Here is a 21,194-nt window from a genome sequence, read left to right as displayed (position 1 = left end):
AAAGTTAGAATGTTAAATTTATAAGTAGAGGTGGAAGGAATTGGGGTTAATCAGCCCAGAGATGAGAAGCTAGAGAGATGCCTTGATAATAATCTTCAGGTATGTGAAAGTTTGATGCACAGGACAAGAAGAAATTGGCTTGAAGTGCCCTGTATGAGATTTACGCCAGAGATAAAAGAGGGATTCTCTGACAGAGGCTATTAAACAGCAGAAGGGGTGACTGTCTGGCTTGTGGAATCTCCTCCTCTTGAGGTCTTTAGAAACTGGATAGATTTCCATCTGTCTGAGATGATTTAAATGTGGCTGTGCCAGAAAGCCGAGGGGATGGAACAGATGATGTCTTGGGCTCCCCTTCCAGTCCTTGGTTCTATAATTAACTTGATGAAAGGAGCTGTGGCGATTTGCAGCAAAGGGTTTAGACAGGAATGTGCTTGCTGATCTTGGGATAGCTCTTGCGTGGGAAAGCCAAAGGTTTGCTTCATGGCTGTTGGCGATCCCATATCATTCAGTGAAATGACTGATGCCTGGAGAAGTCCATTTCAGGTCAGATTTTTGAAAGATTGGTCCCTAGCTTCCCGCCGAACCTTTCTCGTTGTTTAGGAACAGTGATAAAAGGAATTTGGTAGGTTGATGTTAATCAGCTCAGGTGGGACCTGGAAATTTTCAAATATTAGACTTAGATATTTGGGCATGGGATGCTCATGGTTCTAAAGAAAAAAAAATGCAATTGTTAATTTTATAAAAGGACAGTATCAGAAAGTCTGAATGGAAAGTATAAGAATAATGCTAATGTATACACTCAATTTTACGGCATGCGGTGTTCTGTTTTTTCTTACAAAAGTGGTGGAGTTTTGTTGCTTTTGGTTTTCAAAGATTTTGCATTTTGGAGATTAGAGTTTGAAGTTTCCCTGTACTGGGTCGGAGACCCAGAGACTCAACCAAATTCCATGATAGTTTGTTTCTGTTTTTGTTTTTGTTTTTGTTTTGTTTTGTTTTGCTTTGCTTTGCTTATCACTTGAATTTCCATGAACAAGATACCTGGGCCAAAACAAGAGGAAGAAAAGAATGCAAATTTTCTGGGGTTTCAGTTGAATCCTCACATACAACAGTAGAAATCTATAGAACCATCTGGGGTATTGAGCTGGATTAGAGAATATAAAAGAGATTTTATCTAAATGTAGACCCAATCACCTTGGTCTATGTTGACACTTAAGTATTTGAATCACACATTATCTTAGCTTGGGCTGATTGATAGAAAGCAGAGAAAGACTACAGGGCTGAGAAGACCCCCTTGGGTACTTTTAGAGACTATGGGGTAGTTTGATCAGATACCATTCGGGAAAACAGCCCTGGCAGATAGCAGATAACCCCTTTGTGGGAAATGATTACCAGGCTCTACCTATCTCCCAAAGATTCTAAGAGGCTACTGACCTTTCTTTTGACAAAGCCTTGGTGTTGAATGAGATGGGAAGAGTAGGCTTGAGGCAACATGGTAAATATTCATTCTGTCCCAGAGAAGAGGGAAGTGGGATAATTTCATGGAAGCTATAAGACAAAAAGCATCTTTGATTTTTAAGACCCATATAATGCAAATAATCAACTTTATTTTGTGTCTCTAATTCATGCTCCTTGATATTGAAAGAGAGAGGAAGACAAGAAGTGAGAGGGAAGGAGAGGGATTCTTACTTTAGAAAGCATTGGATTAACCTAGGAAAGGTATTATTCCAAAAGATGTCAAGTAAAATATCAGAGATGGAATTTTAAACTGAGCTTGATTATGTCTCCTTTCTTTTAACCACACTTGCAGCTAGTTAAAATAAGAAAGGTGAGGACAAACTGTTGGGTAAAAGCTTATTATCTTTGTGGATTAAGAGGTATTTTTTTTTCTTCTTGGGCTTAGCAAGCTTGTGACCATGAAGATTTAACTATGACTTTGTGGCAATAAAAGGGAAACATCCTTACCTTTTATTTCTTTAAAGCCGCATCCTAAGCCAGTTAGGGGCAGCCCCAGCTGCAGGCGATGGGTGTGCTGCATTAAAGAATGTCACAGTGCGGCACTTTGACCTTCTCTTCATTCGTTCAAATTGTTCATTAAACAGTTACCTCTTCCTGCTGTGCTCTTCACTCTGCTTTTCCCCAACGATCTTCTAGCCAAAGTTTTACTCATTTCCCAAGACTCAGTTCTCATTCTACTGTGGCCTCTATATTTCCTCAAAGTCCCAGGGTGCCCCCTCCTCCCGCCCACATAACTCTATCCTATGACTTACTGCTATTTACCTTGCACTTAAGTTATTTCTATATATGTCCAAGTTTGTCATTTAATTATGTGTTCCCATAGGGCAGGGGCCAAGTTATATTTTTCAGAGCTGAGCTTTATACCTAGTAGTTACTCAATTAATATTTTCTACTGAGTCGAATTTGATTTAACACCTCTTTTCCAGAAAAAGAACAGGATTCGGATGCTACTAGTGCATTTCACTTATGGAAGTATATTTATTAAATCATTCAGTAAAACAACATAACTTATGCATTCAAAAATAGAACTAATGGGAAAACCCATTTCTGCATACATATTTATTCAATAGGACAGTGTCTAAAAGAATGCACGCATGTATGTATATGTTTATGTATGAATGCAGACGATTCATAACTACATTTTAGTTTTTCAGCCGCAAACTATATTAAGTCAAGAACACAACATTTAAAATGTTAGATTGAAATCCTTGGTGAATAATATTCTGATTTTCATATGAAAACAAAATGAAAAAGAGTAGAAAAATAAGTAAAATTATCACTCTGTTTCTTCCTAACAAAATTTTATTTAAAAAAATACTGTTCTTTGAAAGGTGGATATATTTTCTGAATTTTTATACTAATAGTTACCTACTGAAAAAAATGTGTAAAAAATGACATTAAGAAGTAATGCAATCGCTGGTTTTATTTTTCCTTTGTCCTTTACGTGGGGAAAGTTACAAATTATTTTCAAGGGAGAAACGTGACATTTCCACAGATGGGTACTTTCTAGTACAAATGTAAGTTGCAGAACAAATAACTTTTTTTCCCCATGGGAAATAGTCTCTATAGCTGCACAAAGCATACTTTAAAAGGATAAAAAACACGAAAAAACACTTTACATAATTACTGTTGAGGGGATAGAGTTGTGTTTAAGTTTCTACATTACCTGTGTATTTATTCTCTCCTTTTCTGATTCCTCTGCCAAATTTCCTTTTGGAATCAGGTTTCAAACTTGAATTAATTTCTGCTCTGTGTGAATTTAGATGTGTGAGAGTATGTGCAAATGTATTTACACCACATTTAGAAGCTTCATTGGAGTGATCTGTTTTTGTAAAACTCAGTATACTTGATTGCATAGATTTTTTTTCTTGTTAAGGCAGACATCAAGCATTCCAATTCCTATGTTTCAATGTTGGAACCAGAAACCCAGAGTAGGTCCCACAGCCTCACAGTGATAGAACTCAGACTGAATCTTGGGGTTATTTCTTATATTCCACTTAAAAAAACATTTCACATAGACTTGCTTATTTTTCAGCAAAATCATGCCCTTTGTAGAAACCATATTGATCACAATATTAGTGAAAAGCACAGAATCTGAGATCTAAGGAACATAGGCTCCAGAAAGATTGACTTAAAATTAGTGCTCATATTTATTCTTCAGTTCTCCAGAAGGTCTTGGAGAGAAGCAATTTTGACCTTGATATGAGCAGGATTCTCAGTGTAGATTGGACTCCAAGTTTGGTTAGACCACAGTGAAGTGTGTTGAAAGCCATTAGCAGTTAAAAGCTTGGCTCTGTGCTGATTTGCTTTATGGTATATTTCATGCTGCTCATGCACAGTAGGTAATACACATGGATTCAGCATAAATTTAATTTTGCACATTAAGTAAAGTGCAATAGATAAATTATGCCTGAAGAGGAGCCACCAGCTGCTCCAGCCACTTCAACTAATGTACCCCGGAGGTGCCTGAGCACATCAGTTGTGTCAAACCACTAATGCATTCTGGATAGCTGCATGGATACGTTTGCTATGTGGATCCAGGAGTAGCCTCCTGGTTCTCGGGGAGGGGCTGGAGAAAAGAACTGGCCCAACTTCCTGGGGCTAATCTGTTCCACCCCTACTTTACTCCCCTGTACTTTGCGCTCTTGGGCATGCCATGCCCGGCCTCATTCAAAGGCTCAGGGAAAAGATCCTACACAAGATTTTCTCACAACCCGGGGAAGTGAGAAGGAGCAAGAGGGACCCCGAATACCACTCCTCTGACTTAGTTGAAGAATCCAGAGTCCATACGAAATGGGCATTCCACTGAGGTTTCAGAAATCGGAAAGGATGCATTACTGCAGAGATGGCTGAATTAGAGCTGCTGGGGGAACACTTACTTTTGAATTTCTTGGCATCCTTGGACCTCATTTCTCAACCTTAATGTTCACTTTATGGTCATTTTTTTTTTTTTTTTTTGTATTTAATATATCTACATCCCATACAGGGAATTAAAGTAGAACACTCTGAAGGTTTTAAGGAAGAAAACAGATCTTCACTCTGTGGCAGGGTTCATTCCTGTGGCTGGGAATGGTGATGACATGCTTTAAGTTATTTGAGATGAGTAAGCAGTTACAAGTTCCACTGGAAATGTGGCTCTGACGGTTTTCGGCCAAACCCTGATAATGGAAGTTTCATCCTCCTGGCCATCCTCTCCTGGGGCCCCCATGACTGCACCTGTTCCAGGCTTGTGCTCTTTCCCACGAGGTGGGAGGAATGCCTTGTCGGCGCCTGCCACCGTGTCCTTCTGCCCATCGAAAGCGCTCTGCTACGACTGGCTTTCTCCTAATAGTCTATTTACTATATCTTTTTTCTGGGCTGAATGGACTCCATTGGAGGCGGCTGTATCTTAATCTCCAAGCCCCGTGACAAGGGCAGATGGGACAGCTAAAGAGTAGTAACAGAAATAACTTACCACAAGTCAGACCCCATGCTAAGTCCTTCACTTGCACCATCTAACTTCTCATGGGAACCTTACTTTCATTTTGCAGAGGAGAAACCTGAGGTTTTGAAACTCAAGTTACTCACCCAAGGCAGATGCTGCTAGTAGAAAAGCAGAACCAGTGTTCAGATCCAGAGGGCTGGATTTTGGACCCATGTTCTCCACTATCACATGACTCTGTCTTATACTGCCGCCCTTTAGTACACTTTGCCACTGAGCCATGCTATTTTTTGTCCTTCAAAATAGCATAGGTTTTCTTCAGCTCATTTTTCTTTACAGACAAAACAGATCACTCTGCCTTTTGATGGAAACTTTCTCTTGAAAAGAAACCAAGGATGTTCTTCACATAGGAGGTCTATTCATGATGAATCACTTTTGTTCCCTCTGATATTTCAGAGGAAGATTCTGAGATAGGAGAGAGAAAGAGACTCCTGTTAGCCATTAGTTTGTTGACTGATTTATAAAGATCGGCTTCACTTTGGAGGCTTCCAATGCTCCTTCTGGAAGAATGTAAGTCACAAGAGTAATGGATTTCTGAGTCCTTTGAGGTCCTTCCTTGGGCTCAGATAGAGGAGAGGGATCTAGGAGGGACCCTTCCAGTGACACACTGGAACCCGTTTGCACCAGCTTTGAGAACGCTTTGTGCACATTTCTTGCCAATTCTATGTGCAGTGATATCATGTTGGTGGCTTGAAACTGGCCATAGTAGATGTACAATTTTTATATCACAGAAATTTTCAAAGACTAACAATCAGGGCTTTCTCTCTTTCTTTTTCCTTTTGTATGTGTGTGTGTGTGGGGGGGATGTCAGTTGTGAAATATTTATCCGGATACCAGTGGGCATATACCCATGGCTTAATGGGCCTTCGAGATTATTCTGCATACTTGGTAGTTCTTATTCCATTAGCTTTTCAGCAAAATCTCTTTATAACATATAAAGTATTATTCATGTGTTGGTTTTTAACAATGGCGAGATTAGGCATTATCTATTAAGGCAAACAGAAGTGTCACGATATGAATATCAATGTTTACATCTAACATTGAGAGTGGACGTATGGTGGTAGACTGCTCCAAAACTTCTTTCTAAATACACTCATGTCCTACGCAGTTAAAAGAAGATACCAAGAACTTGAATGAAGAAAGAAGACACATAATCTATGGTGGAGATTACTGCTGTAGACAGAGTGTTCTTCACCAATGACTATGTCCACTTTGGATCCAGTTTTCACTGGGTAGGATCAGAATGTCCGTGAACCGGACATTAGATTTTCAGGGTTCCACATTTAACTTCCCTGCGGCCCAGGCACATCATTTATTCATCTTCACAAGTCACCTAGCATGCTTGTATTTCATTTAGTGTTCTGTAGTTGCAGGTAACAGAACCTAATTGGAGCAGAAAAGAAATTACTGGGTGATTTCTGGATGCCTCGGAGAACTGATGGGAAGGTGGGAGAACCAGGCTCTGAGAAGAACTGGACCCAGCGCATTTGCTCAAACCAGTCCCCTTCCTGGTAGCACATAATATAATAGCCGAGAAAGAATCAGCCACTTGCCTCCGCTGTGACAGCACAGTCTGTTAAGGTTCTGTGTTGCTGGGAACTTGGGAGGGACAGGGACAGAGCACCTTCGTACAAAGGCAATTCCCCAAAAGAGAATCGGTATGCATTACCAAAATGTTGAAAAATAGATGCGCTGTGGTCATCCTTTGCCTCTCCAATAATCACTGTAACATTCAATGGAGAGGACTAGAAACCATTGTCTACTTCACAAATGAATAATTTATAAAACGTTTTGAACTCCTGTGATGAAGTTCTGAAAACCTTTGTCATTCCTGAGCCATAATCTTGAGGTTTTTGGTTTAATGAAACTATAAAGTCTGAGACTTGAATTTGTTCTTCATTTACAGAAGTCTATGCACTTACATTAGATCCATTTCTGGGTACATTTATGTCTTCACTCTAGTGTTTTCTTTTTTGCTTTATTCCTACTTCTAATTTATGTTATGTAGCTATATTTTATATATGTTCCTAAGCTGCCTAGAATCCTTTTTGCAACAAGGGAGTATATAAATAAATAGATATATGCAATCGTTTCTTAGGATTCTTTTCTAATTTTAATACCCTATTGTTCTCATTCAGAAAAAAAGGATATTCAACTGAATAGAATATGTTCACTTAAATTCAAGTACAGTATCAGAGTCACCCTGTCTTGATTGATACTTACTCAAAACACAGAGTTGCTTTTTAAATCTCTTTACTTAAATTCACATGCAGAGGAAAGCAATACCATAGAAGTGAGAGGAATGGTAATTATTTCCCTGGAGAACAATAATTTTGCAATAAATTTCAAAAACAGCACGATTTAGCAAATTAAGCTTAGAGCCAAGGATATTAAATAGAGTTAACTTTGTAGAAATAAATTCTGATACCACAGGCTTCAAGCATTACTTTAAATGTGTTCATTTTGGAAAAAAGCTAGTGAAGGGGCCCTAAGGCTTTGGTTTGAGATGTTGGGGTTTGTTTTTGAAGGCCAGAGGAGTGAAACCTTTTTCACACCAGGCAGGATATAATGAATATATGTCTATATGTGCACTTTATTTTGAAATTACTAGACTGGTGAGTAAGCAATATTGATGGCAACATCCCCTTCGAAGAAGACTCGAGCTTCGCAGCCATGTTGCTGTGTGTGGCAAGTCCAAACAGAAACAGTACGTCTGTTTGAATGTTACTGTAACATTCAGTGTTACTCCATTGAATGTTACAGTACTGGTGCTGTTTATGTTTAAATGTTAAAAGTAACCTTTTAAAGCTCTAAGGTTAATAATAAAGGCACATTTCACCTTTTAGAAGAGTATACAGGAAATCTTTGGCCACCTCTTTACCATAGACTTAGCTATAGCATCTGAGGGGGCTTGAACTGAGTGGTAATTCATGATGAAAACCTTTCCTTTTAACTCTTTGCTAAAGAGAATCAAAGTATCAATCTTAAAAAAAAAAAAAAGATAAACGACACAAGACAGGCAACACACCCACATTCTTTCTCTCTCTTCCCCACCCCCGTAATCTGTCCAACCGCCCATACATACACACATCTAATAGACATTGTCTTTTCCTCTGCTTTAATCCAGGGGAACGGGACAAATGGAAAGCCAGAAGCTGGCCCTCTTTTGCTTTAGTTAGAAGCATTTCTCCCAAAGTGCCGATGCTGGTCTATCATAAGACTACACTGTCCTCCTTCATTAATATTAACCATTTCCTTTAAAATGGCTCACTCTGTTTTAAGGAGACTTTATTTTTTATAGTGGTTGCTGAGTCACCATCAAATAATTCTAAGATCTCTGAAGCAGCAATTTGTAGGAAATAGGCATTATCAATTCTTTATTCTTGGCAGGTACTATAAAGTGACTTTTGAAAGACCTGGAGAAATTGTGGTTAGGTCCATCTATCTAAGTTGAAATATATTCTACCCTAGAAACACATTGTGCTGAAGAATTAACCACACTGTGATCAATGTTGCTTTGCTGTATACAGGTCATTACTATGGAAACCTATCTAAATGACCACGTGTACTGTCTGTGTATGTGTTGTTGCTGTAGATAATGTAATGTTCTATTTGCAGTTAGGATATTTTTGTAAAGAAAACTGAGACTATATGTAGCCACCTTCATCTAATCAGGGTGAGAATTTGTTTCTTCTCATTCTATTTATTGGAGGATAGTCACACTAGGTAGCTGCTAGGTGGGGATGAGGAAGGCTCTTACTATTTAGGTTTTGTTTTGTTTTGTTTTCTAGTGAAGTCAAAAGGGCGAAAGTGTGGCTTAGTAATCAGAGATGAACTACTCGTCGAAGTGCCTGGTCAAATGCTTTCTCTGATTGCTGTTGATTAATCAAATCTCTTTAGTCTAACATTGGCCTCTAAACCCGGTCTCACTCCAAACTTACTTCTGCAATACCACGTGTGGCAAATCTCTGATCCTGCCAAACCACCTGAAAAGAATTATTTTCTTTGCACACAAAAAAATAATTGTTGGTTCTTTAAAGTTCAGACTGTGGAGGTTTTGAATAATTAAAACCTTTTCTACACCTTGGTAACACTCCCAAAGGTTAAATACGTTTCTGTTCTTGCATCTACAGGAAAATTATGAGAAAGCGAATGAGTTTCTTCTCTGAAAAAACATGGAAACCAAGCAGTTATTTGTGCCTGCAAATCCTTTTGGGTCTAAAGAAGCAGCCAGATAATAAATTGTTTTGCTCAAAACAGGAAGTTTGGCAAAGATGCAAAAGTACAGCTAAACTTTGGCCAGGGAACCCAAAACATTGTGTTCTTCTTTGAAAGTATTTCTAGCAAGAAAAAAGTGGAGTGCCTTGAATACATAGTCTAAGAAACAGTGAAGGCATCTGGCAACCTGAGCCGCTTGCCAAACTTGTGGCTGTGCTGAGCCTGCTGATGGAAAGTTGTGCCAGTTTTCAATGACTTATGTCATGCACAGCTGGAAACCCACGCATAAATAAGACCTCGAGTGTTCCGAAGTCCAAAAAGATTCAAGCAAATATTCCTTTTTTTCTCCCCCTTCATTCAAACTGTAAGATATACGAAGTACAATAAAAGGAGTCATTTGGAGTTTAGATACGGAGAAGCCAGCTTCAGAGTTCTCGGGACAACTCTTTCGAGGTAGGCGCGTTCGGGCGGTTGAGACGCATCCTGGAAGTCGTTAGTGTTTTTCTCCCCGCCGCCCTGCCTCAGATTCTTCATACTCACTCTTGCCAGCTTTATTAATATGATTGTGATTATGTGGCATCTGTTTTGGACGGGGTCGACAGGACTGCAATTTCCACTTTTGTAGAGAGACTTCAAAATATAGGCCAGAAAAAATTTTAAAAATTAACCCAAGACGTCTGGAAAGAAGAGTACTGTGCCTCTGTCAGCTTGAGCCCTGGGACATCTTGACTGGGGAGGAGGGCGTGCCGGAGAAAGGGGCCGCGGGGCCTCTCCCAGCTGGCAATGCGGTGGGCTCCTTTTGTTCTCGTTTCTACACTGGGTGATTTGGCTCACGGTTTTGAATTTAGGATTCGAGAAGAGCTTCCAGTTTTAGTTCTTACCACTTATTGGGACTGAGGCAATGGTCCAACTCAGTTTCTTATTTGAGTAGTGGGAGCAGGAGGCAGAGCATCTGCGAAGGTCGGCAGATGGAGTCAGCACCTCAGGCCAGGGACCTTGCGGATACCTGTTCTGGGGAACAGGAGCGAGCGCAGAGGAAAATGCCCCGTTTCTTTGTTCTTGTGAGTTGAGCTTGCTCTGGTCACTATTCTCTCGCACTGCCCACTCTTTGATAATTGGCTTTCCCTTCGAGGCACCTCTTAATTTGAACTGCCAATTGTTCTCTCTTGAAGAAACACTGAGTTGCCAGTAGCCTTGCATAGCCCTAGAGTGGGGGTATGGTCTTCTGGCTCATGGTTGGTGACCAAGATAATTTTGTCTTTCTAAATTGTGGTTTCTTCCTGTGCTGATGAGTCATGATAATGATTATACCTTAAAGACATGTGGAGAGTAAGTAGGTGAATGTCAGCCAGGCATGGACTGCATTCTTGGGTAGCGCTAATGCTTATGTGATGGACAAATGGTGGCTGCCGTGGAGATGAGAGTTCTTCCACCCAGAAGCTAGAGATGCTTTTGGTTTTTCTCAGCATGAATTCGTTCTTTTTAAGTACAAATGTTTTAAGTACAAAAGGTCTGAGATGGTTACATTAAATATATATATCTTTATATATTTAATCGGTAGTAAAGACATTATATGTATATACATTTGTCTTTACATGTATATATAATGTCTTTACTTACTGATTATAAAATAATTAGATGTTTATTTTAGAGGTTCTGAAGAGAAAAGAAACAAATAAGAATATCGTTTCGTTTACCACCTACAAATAATTACTGCATGTTGACATAATTCTTTTCAGTCTTTTATATAGTTTTGCTTTGAATTATTAAATTAAGACATTGCTATATACCATAAGTCTTTTCCCATACCTTATTTTGAAAACATTTTCCCACTTCATTAAATATTTTCAAAATGCCTAAAAATATTATTTTAAAGTGCTTTGTAATATTCTATTATATGAATATTCTAATTGGAATTCAGGTTTTTCCTTTTTTTTTTAGACATCATGATGAGTATCTTTGTCTGCATTTTTATCTCTTTAGGATATAATTGTTGGACTTTAAAAGACTTCTCTTGACAGCTCTTGATAAGTGATGGCTATGCCTTGAAGTTATGAAGGGTTTGCTTTCCTTCGAAAGGGCAGAGGAAGAGATCTTACCACAATGTGAAGTGGGGAATGCTGGACAAAGCAGACTGAGAGTTGAAGTGGCTTCTTGTTGAACTGTTAGGCTAGAGCTCCTGCCTCTCCTATAAATAAACAGATAAAGAAACAAATAAACACACACACATACACTCTCTCTGTATACTCTATATCTATATACTATGCATCTATAAATATGTACATATACATCCTAATGAATATGTGAGATATATATATATAGTATATATGTGCATATGTGTGTTTGTATATGTATATATGTGTATAATGAACAAAGAGAGAAGGAGGAAAACTCTGCTTCTCTCCCACCCTACGCTTCTCGCCTTGGATTGTTTTTTATCTCCAGTGGGGAGGGAGTGAGGCTAGAGATAAAGGAGTTGCCTTAGTGACACTCTGGGCACAGGAACACTGCCTGGGAGACCAGAGCAGCAGAGCAGATGAAAGAGCCATTCTTTCCAAACGTGGTGCCTGGAACCTTGCACCACATTTGTCCTTTGAGGACTGACAGCTGAAGCGGCTTTGGTGGGCAGCACCCCTGCCTAGACTGGACTGTGAAAACCGCAAAGCTTCCTCAGGTGGCTGTGCGAGTGGAGTTCCCAAGAAGAAGGGAGGCTGCGCAGTGAGAAGTGCACAGTGCAGGTGCCTGCGGTGATGCTCTTGGCAGACTGGGTGCTGAGCACTTGAGACGCCTCTGGGGAGCTGGGGACCCCAGGAACAGAATGCGTTAAAGTTGCTGCAGGTACTAGATTTCCTGTTTGAGCACCTGGGGGCTTTTGCCAGTGAGAGGTAGTCCAACCGCTCAAGTGATGTTATTCGTGCCCACAGCCTGGTCAAACTGGGGGGTGTGGTTTTTATATACGCAGTGCCCCATTTGATGAGGTAAAGAAAATGAAGAGAAATTGAGAAATGAGGAGAAATTAGCTAAAGGGAAAAAATAAAGCCATGAAAATCTCAAGTTTTAAGAAACTGGAGCGTGGGGTAGAGAACAGTTACTTAGAATATAGAATGTGCAAGCTGGAAGGAATAATAGAGGTCTTCCATTTCAACCACCTTGTTTTACAAGGAAGGCAGTGTTTGTGCCAGGGGGAGCCGCCTTCTTCCAGGTCACACAGCGAGTCAGTCTGCTGCGTGTGAATGAGCCGAAGCAGCGGTCTGCTGGCATTTCACTCAGAGCCCCTTCCACTGTCTTTCATCGCTTCTCTTGTCAATGCCTTTGAGCACGTGGGTGCTGTTAATGAGGGGACAGTGTTTCCCAGTCGTTCTCAGTCTTAGTTCAACTGGGCTGCTATAACAGAACACCACGGACTGGGGCGCTTAAACAGCAGAAGTTTATTCCTCACAGTTCTGGAGGCTGGAGGTGCAAACTCAAGGTCCCAGCACGGTCAGGTTCTGGTGAGGACTCTTCCAGGTTGCAGATGGCTGATTTCTCATTGTAGCCTCACGTGGCAGGATGAGAGAGAGAAGAAGCAAGCTCTTGACCATTCTTATAAGAGCACTAATCCCATTCATGAGGACTCCACCCTTATGACCTCCTTTAATCCTAATCAACTCCCAAGGCTCCTAATACCATCATATTGGGGGCTAGGTTTTCAACATATGAACTGGGGGAGGACACAAATGTTCACTCCATAGCATTCCCCATAGAAAACACTTGGGAATGAGTTTCAATGTTAGGTTCTCCAGTTTGGCCTTATAATCCCTGAGGGGCTTCCCATATTCCTATGCCCCGGCTGCACCCCACACAGATGAGATCTGACTTTCCGAGGGTGAGACTCCACCACTGGTATTATGCAGGGTGGAGGACCGTGTGTCAGCAGCAGGGCCTGGGTCTTGGTTTCACATAGCGTCAGTAGTTGTGCTACTTGTACCACTGGCCTTTTTGTTACATGGTGATTACAGTATGAGAAGACAGGGGGCTGATTTCTAGAGTTCTCAGTTCTAAACCCGGAGTGTCTAAGTAAAAAGAAACGGATATTATATTAGCATAGCTTTAATGAAGCATGCCTTTTCTTTCTCTAGTTCCTGCCTCAAAGATTTTCATGACCTCTTCACCACTCCTCAAAGAAAAAGAAATGAAAACGCACGGCTTGCCTGGAAATCACTGAAAAGCCGAACAGCTAGCTGGTGTTCTTGGTAATGACTGAGACATGGGGACTGACTCACTCTGTGCAGTGCACCCCGTGCTCTCCGGCCCCTGCAGAGCCCCATCGCACTCCCCACAACCTCACCAGACCTAGTTTTGGAAACACCAGCGTAATGCTTATGAAGTCACGCCCCATGAGGTTTGGTCTTGGAGAAGTGTTATGGCTGAAAGAACACAGTCCATGCAATCAGAAGCAATTTCAAAATAAATCAAATCCTCTACTTGCACTTCTCAAACATCCTGTATGAACGGGAAACAGGGCCTCCAACGCTTCTCACATTCTCCCTTTTTCTTTCCCCATCCATGGCTCCTGAAGCTTGCAACTGCTTCCTAAAGCACCACCCCCAAGTTCCTCCAGATTTTGCCTCATGCACTTCTGTGGTCCTTTTCTCTTACTCGTTTTTACCCAAATCTCTATCAGGAAGCCCAAAAGTCTCCCCTCAGAAAGCAGGACTGACCTCAGAGGGCTGAAGGAGGTGGATAGTTTCAAGCCAGAGTACTCAGAATCAACTTGAGGAGGCAAAGGTAAGAGAAAGCCAAGGAACACTCAGGCGCCAGTGATCGATATTGCTTTACACAGAAGTCGTTGGTGAGGGGAGGCTGGTGAAGCTCTGAAGAGTCATTGTTGACAGTCATGAGGTGCCTGGTGCTGAAGGGGACAGGGAGGGAGAAAGGGAGTGTGGGCCTTGCCTGCCTGCAAGCAGAGAGCTAGCTTGGTGACCTCTTGAGGTTCTTTCTTACTGGAGACCCCTCATCCCCTCACTTTTCACATACGGAAAGTATATTTGGCAGCATCTCACTCTCTAAGTAAAGTATCGCTGTCTTCAAACACAGCTGGCTGTAAACCCCAAGTTCCATTAGGCTCACTAGCTATACTTCTTTTGTGAAGATGTTAGAAACAGAGGCTGAGTGAACTTGGTTTAATGTTTCCTTAGAGTCTTCCTGAACACAGGGAAGAGAGCTCTCTTTTTTTCTTGGTTTATTTATTGCCCAAATTTTCTTTTTCTTTTACTGTAGCACTCGGGGTCAAGGCTGAGGGGCTCCGGAGAAAGCTCTATGGCCATGATGTAATTTTATGACCAGAAAGTCCCATTCTCTTCCTCTGCGAATGCTGTGGATATCCTGTAGCATGCTGTGGGGCCAGCCTCTGAAGATGGCTTGGAGCCCTCTTTGGACTGACTCAGGATGAAAGGAGCTATGCAGAGAGTCATCGAACACACTTTATGTAAAGGGGAAGGAGCTGTTTAAGATGTCCTGAAAACCTACCGAACTGCTGGGCAGAAGACTATGTGTTAAAACGTATCCTAAGAATATTAATTATTCTGATATGAAAAAGGGAGGCCTGAGCCATTGTTGTCTATTTCATCTCCCATGTGTGTGTTTGTTTTAATTTCATGCTGCCCAGGATTGTTTTCTCCTTGCCCTCCTGACAGCAGCATCACATGGGGTAGGAGTCCCAGAGCTGAAGGCCCAAAGTGGCCACAAGGGAGCAGGAAAATTTTATTCTACGAAAACCTGTTCTCTACTTGGAAAGTCTTTCAGTGAAATGTGGGAAAAGATGGATTCTGAAGCCAGAACTACCTGGGCTCACGTGATGCATTAACTTTGTGGGTTCAAGCCTTTAAGTTTCTGTATCTGTACAAAATGCATATTAATAACTGGCCTTACTTTATCCAGCCATTTGAGGAATAAATGAGATAACATTTGTAGTGTGTCTGGCATGGTGCCTGGCTCATAGTAGATGTGCAAAAAATGCCACATTTCTCTCCTTCCTCAGATACACATATGCACACACCTGAAATAATATTTCGAAAGGGTTATTTCAAAGGATTGATGACTTTTGTTCTGAAGCACCAGTTCCTAGCAGGCAGAAATAATGAGCGTACAGAATTGAGTTCTTTCCAAAATATGGGTGAACTGCCTAATCTCTAAGTAAATAAACTGGTGTTGGGTCTTCATTGTGGGAGCTAAAGAAGTGGAAAGCTCACTCCTGCCCTCCCTGAGTACACAGTGAAGCTGGGAAGACAAAGTACATATACTGTCAGCATTTAGAGATGAAGAATAAAGACGTTTGAGTCCTATTCCTGTCTGGTTCGGTTATTAAGACTCCCAAACATGCCAGCGGCCACCCTAAGGCTACTAGTTCCCATGCTCCTCTTGTGTAGGGCCGTGTGTAGCCTCTCTTTCCCCGGGCAACTCAGCTGCTGCTGGGAACACCACCATTGTAGCTCTTCCCCCAGACACCCCACACCACTGCTGCTGCAGGCTCTGCTCTGGCTTCCCATCTGCTCTCGATTTTGCTACAGCCCATCCCTGTGGAGGCTGAGCCTGAGGATTCCACCCTGCCCGGGCTCCAGCTGCTCCACGGAGAGCTGTCAATTCTACCCAGCCCAAAGTAGAAGATTCAACATGCAGCACCTATTTCAACCATCAACGTTAGTGACTTCCGGCTTAGACTTTGGAGTCAGAATGCATGGGTTAAAATCTTGTTTCCATCACCTCATGACTACGACTTTGTGCAAAGCAATAATTAAGCCTCAGTTTCCATGTCTGAAAAATTGGGGCTAGTAAACTAGTGCCCACCCCATTTTGAAGGCTAAGTGAGATGACGTGCACTTAGCATAGCACAGAATGGGTTGACAGGAAGTGTTTGCTTTTATTATCTAATGACTGCAGTTTTTGGGTATTAGGTGTGTGCCTAGTTCGCCTTTTCTTCATCACATTTCCTCCAGAGGTCGGCCCAGTGCTCTTCTCTCACTTGGTCTCCTCAGCTCTCTCTTTGCATTCCAGGATGGGACACATGATCTTCAATTAGCCCTGCATTTGGGAAAGCTGTTTTCTTCCTACAATCACTAACTTTCTCACCAAGGATTTGCTATAGTTTTCAAATCCCTGCGCTAGTTTGAGACTCTTAATCTTGGTATCTAGGAAAATATTCAAAGTACTCAGCATCATTTCTTCCAAATAGCCTGGGGTCTTTCACACAGCAAAGGAGCCAGTGAAACCTACTATACACTAAAGTCCAAGAATGGATGTGAAGATCAGGCATCCTTAAAATTCTTATTAAAACCATCAATGGAAGCCATTTTGTCATGAGAATGATGCAAACAATCAATGCTCTTGGTGTTCAGAGAAAGAGCTCTTGACTCTGCATAAGATGGACACCAATAAAACAACCTGGGCTTGACCTTTGTCAGTTATGGCCTCAGAGGAGTCATTCTTGGTTGGAATTTTCTGACTACAAAATGAAGATACCTGGGAAGGGTCAACCTGAGTAAGGGTCAACCTTGAAATGTGGGCTGCACTGAACCCCAGACGGGTAAGAACAGGGTGCAGGGGTAGGATGAGTCTGTTATTTTCACAAGGAGCTAGAAATATCAGTCAGAGAGAGGGCAAAGAAGCCCTGGCACAAGCAAAGAAAACAAAAGTGGAGAAGATGAAACAAAGCCAAAGAGCAAGAGGACAGAGAGGAAGGAGAAAGAAACCTAAGAAACTAAGATGGCTATTTAAGATAATGAAGAAAAGTCAATACAAGGCTGGAGAAAAAAAATTGCTCAGGTCTCTTAGACTGAGCAACTTCAATCAACTGCAAAGCACAATGAGCACCTTGAAAGCATCTTATCTCAAGTATGTGATACTTAGCGGTAGGTAGATTCTAACAGGAAACAAGAGCATAAAGATGAGATGCTGTAGGTCCTGGAAATGACACTACAGGTGTCCAATTTAGAGCTGTGCTCTCTGGACACTCAAATTTTAAGTTCATCCTTGACCCACAATGGCACTTTGTAGAATGCCTTCCATAGGTTTCTTTCTGCCATTTGAGTGCTCTCTGGACACTCAAACTTTAATTTCATCCTTGACCCACAATGACACTTTGTAGAATGCCTTTCATAGGTTTCCTTCTGCCATTTTACAAGATAAGACTGATTTGCTTAAGAAAAGTGATTTTAAAAGCTATCATTGGTCTTGAGAAATCTTTTAAAGTCTATGACATTTCTTGGCTCAGCAAGGTCAATTTTTGTTCCAAAGTTTCTAAAGAAAACCTCTTATCTTTAAAGGGTTGATTGATTTATTTTAAATGGCAATATTATTCCTTCTTGTACCCTGTAAACCATCTTTGTTTTAAATGTAGTTCTCTAACATCTCCAAAATCACTGAACCCATAAGAAAGACCATCAGTCTCTCTCCTGTAATTCCTGTGATGGCCTCAAATCCATCAGGTGCTACAATGGTCCTATTAATGAGTAACGTGGCCTTGCCCCAAGGTGTGATTGGGCACTTGCTCAGGGTCCTGTAGAGTACTTTTTATACCTTTTATACTTTTCCAGACAAGAGAGGAGGTAAGAGGCTACCTTGAAACTGAGCCTCGTACCTGGCCTTTAGGATAATTTTAAACCTAATGTGTAAGTACTGAATACAAACATATAAAGAAATTGTTAGATCACTTGCTTAAGTGATAGAATATTTACCAATCAATCAAGAACAATGATGTTAATTGATGGATCTGATATTCAGAGTTTGACTTCCTCCAGAGTTTCTGGGTCCTCCATGGCTCCTCTGTATGCTCCCTCATCTTCTCTGCACCCAACAAGGGCATCTTGAAAGCAGGGGCTTCCAATCCCAGACTTTTATACTGTACCAGTTGCATGAGAGACCAAAGCTTCATCCCCTAGGATGATGAACCTCATTGTGACCTTGATGTACTTAACCCATATCTATAGAGTTCCTCTTGCCAAGAAGAGGTAAAACTACACTGCTTATTGTCCATGTGATTTTGGATAGGGCATCAAAACACCTGGGGACTTAACTGCTTTTTTTTTTTTTCTGTGAATTGAGGTGTTCAGCAGGATTCGCTGACATCATGTATGAAAGAGCTTTACAAGTCATAAAATGCTAAATCAGGATCAGACCTGCCTCTAAGCTGTGTGGAGTCTGAGACAAGATTACTACTAGAGACGCACATACCATATGCCTAAGTCTTTAAACAGTATAAAAACTGTTAAGTAAAGTTAAATCTTTTTGCCTTAATAAAGACCCGAAAGGGCTGGTTTAAATGCAGAATTTTAGGACTCCTTTGCTGGAGTGTGACCTTGTCCCACACCTCTCCCCTTTTCTTTCCACCCCACCTCTCATGCACCACAAAGGACATCATGTGGGCATCTCAGTTCACTGGTTCAAGCTCTCTCAACCTCCTCCTCCAAGCAGTTGCTTCTTGGTTAACTCCATCTGCCTGGAGATATGCCAGAACAGAGAACCAAGAGTGGTCCTGTTTATGATGCACATGATAAACCATGGGGCTTTATCCCTCCCTTTCCTTTCCCTTCTCTCCCCTTTCCTTCCTTCTCTCCCCTCCCTCTTCCTCTCTTCTCTCCTCCTATTCTTCCCTCTCCCACCTCCCCTTCTCTCCTCTCCTCTCCTTTCTCTGACAGTGAGCTAAATTAGTAACCGTTAAAATGTGAGAACCATTGATGTGATTTCTGAGAAGTCAATTCCTTGAGATCATTATCTTTATGGCATTTTCCTAGCATAGATGACCATATACCAAAAATATTTAATGGCTGAAGAATAAACTTTTGTCAGTGATTTTATTTTTTTTCTACTTTTGAAATTCCAAAATCAAGTTTTTATCCTTCGACCTTTTCTTTCTTTTCCCAGTTTTTGTTTCTATTTTAAATAAGCTGCAGCTGAGTAATATAACTGAGACTTGTTATAGTCTCAATGCAAAATACTACCCAATGATGTGTGGGCAACAGTATCATTGCTAGGAGTTATTATATTTAGTTAATAAAGTGCATGGAGAATACATGCAAGGTTTGGGGGATGCAATTTTAAATTTACCTGAAGGCTGTTTATTCTCTTATCAAATATTTAGTGGGATGTTTAAGATCCAAAAGGTACAGGAAGACATTAATGTAGGAAAGTATTGATCTGATGTGATTGAACCCTTGACTACTACAGTGATAGCAGTCAAATAGCATCACAGTAGCAAGAGTTGAAAGATGGGTTTTTACTGGAGGTTACAATTTAGAAAATGAAAGATCATTTGGAATTGCTGCTTTTCGATGTTTTGCCTTTCTAATATCAGTACCTTGCCTACTTATATGGTATTTGGATACTTACTAGAAAAATAAGATCTGACTAGGACTAGCAGAGGCATCAGGGAGACGTGCTCATTCATCCCCTAGGATGATGAACCTCATTGTGACCTTGACTTACTAGCATCAGGGAGACGTGCTCATTCAGGACTAGAGGAAATCCTATGTGACAGCCATTGAATAGTCAGCTGATTATTTTTAAAGGAAGGACTTGTGGTACTTCTTGACAAATATTGTAGTCCAGCCTGACTGGAGCCAGAGAAGGCTGAGATGAAACCAGAGGGTTACTCGCCCAGGCTTCCCATCAACTGATTGATACTATAAATTCTACCAATAGGGCTTAGACCATTAAGTTTAAGGCTTTGATATCTTTTAATTCCATTTATCTTTTCTGGTCACATGTTTGGGAACCAACATGGACACTGTGATGCCACTACCTTGTTGCAATTATTTTGTTACCAAGGACTTCTCATAACACCAATAATAACAGCTAACAATTACCTATATTTGACCCAATGTTAAATCCTCCACATGCATTTCCTCATTTAATCCTTATAATAACCCTATGGGATACTATTATTATATCTATTATATGAAAAAAGGAGATCACGGTACAAAGAGGTTAAATAACTTACCTGAGATTACAGAGCTGTCAGTGAGACCAGGTTTCAAATGTAGACAGTGAGGCTAGACATGAATCCATCATCTTGGTCCCTCTTAACATCTACAGAGCTCTTAGTGAGGGCTTTGGACTCTGCAGGGTTTGGAATGTAGGTCTGAGCGGATCTTCTGTATACCCTATGGAATCAGAGACCTGGTTAGCATCTGTTTTACACTTGCTAATAAAAAGAAAGAAAAGGGCGAAAATTTGATTTCTAGGACAACTTAACGGTGTTCTGGGGGCTCTGAGTTTTGGCTCCAAGGGAACCAAAGAATCCCCCAAATTGTCTGCAATCTAAAGGTCACAAGAAAAGGAAAGGATTGTCACATCTGTGTAAGAATTCAGGACCCTGGTCCAGGTAGGTTAAGAGGCAGTGATTGATGCACACTAAGCAGCAGAGATGTTTGTCCTTCGCCAAAGTCCACGGTTATCGGTTGCATCAGGGCCTGGAGCAGCTCCAGCGGCAGGCTGGTCTCTGGCACTGATCTGCCAGTTCACCCCCTCATCCCCCACAACCCGGGGCTTTTGGATTGAATGTCCAAGGAACTGTTGTCACATTGGCCTGAAGTTTCCAGTTCTATAAATCTGATCTCTCCCCAAGGCTTACCTTGATGTTGATTCCAAGTCTAGTGTATGGGGCTGACGATGATGTAAGAGGCAAATGCTTGAAAACTGAACTTAGATCCTTTCGGGCTATGGCTGAGCTTAGAATTCTGAGGGGCTGAGTCAATGGTGAGGGGGAAAGACAGACGAAGTACATGCCAGGTTCTCTAGTGCGTATTCCTTCAAACTTTAATGAGCTGCATAGGCAGCCTTTTCAAATCAATGCCCAATGCGAAATGCGGTTTCTCCAAATGCACATGTGGGATAATAACTCAGTGCCTTGGTGAAATTTAGAGGGACGATGGTAACAGAAAAAGTTTGTAAACTCTCATACATGAAATATTGCAACATTGTTTCAAAGATTTAAAATTTACTTTAT

At 41.1% G+C, this 21,194-nt stretch overlaps 1 long non-coding RNA gene across 1 annotated transcript in view; it reads right to left on the bottom strand.

Moving 5' to 3' along the window:
• Positions 1–5,121: 5,121 nt before the first annotated feature.
• The window catches only part of LOC107506940, a 102,330-nt gene continuing 86,257 nt past the window's right edge, over positions 5,122–21,194 (bottom strand). The window contains exons 3-5 of the long non-coding RNA XR_001596031.2: positions 20,187–20,349; positions 11,314–11,402; positions 5,122–5,401 (exon numbers count right to left, since the gene is read on the bottom strand). This is a non-coding gene — a long non-coding RNA (uncharacterized LOC107506940). The remainder of the gene's footprint in view (positions 5,402–11,313; positions 11,403–20,186; positions 20,350–21,194) is intronic.

The sequence above is a fragment of the Rousettus aegyptiacus genome, unplaced genomic scaffold (genome assembly GCF_014176215.1).
Source record: "Rousettus aegyptiacus isolate mRouAeg1 unplaced genomic scaffold, mRouAeg1.p scaffold_m13_p_7, whole genome shotgun sequence".
Taxonomy (NCBI): Eukaryota; Metazoa; Chordata; class Mammalia; order Chiroptera; family Pteropodidae; genus Rousettus; species Rousettus aegyptiacus.
Note: the sequence above shows the minus strand (reverse complement) of the source record. Positions and strands in the feature narration are given on the sequence as shown.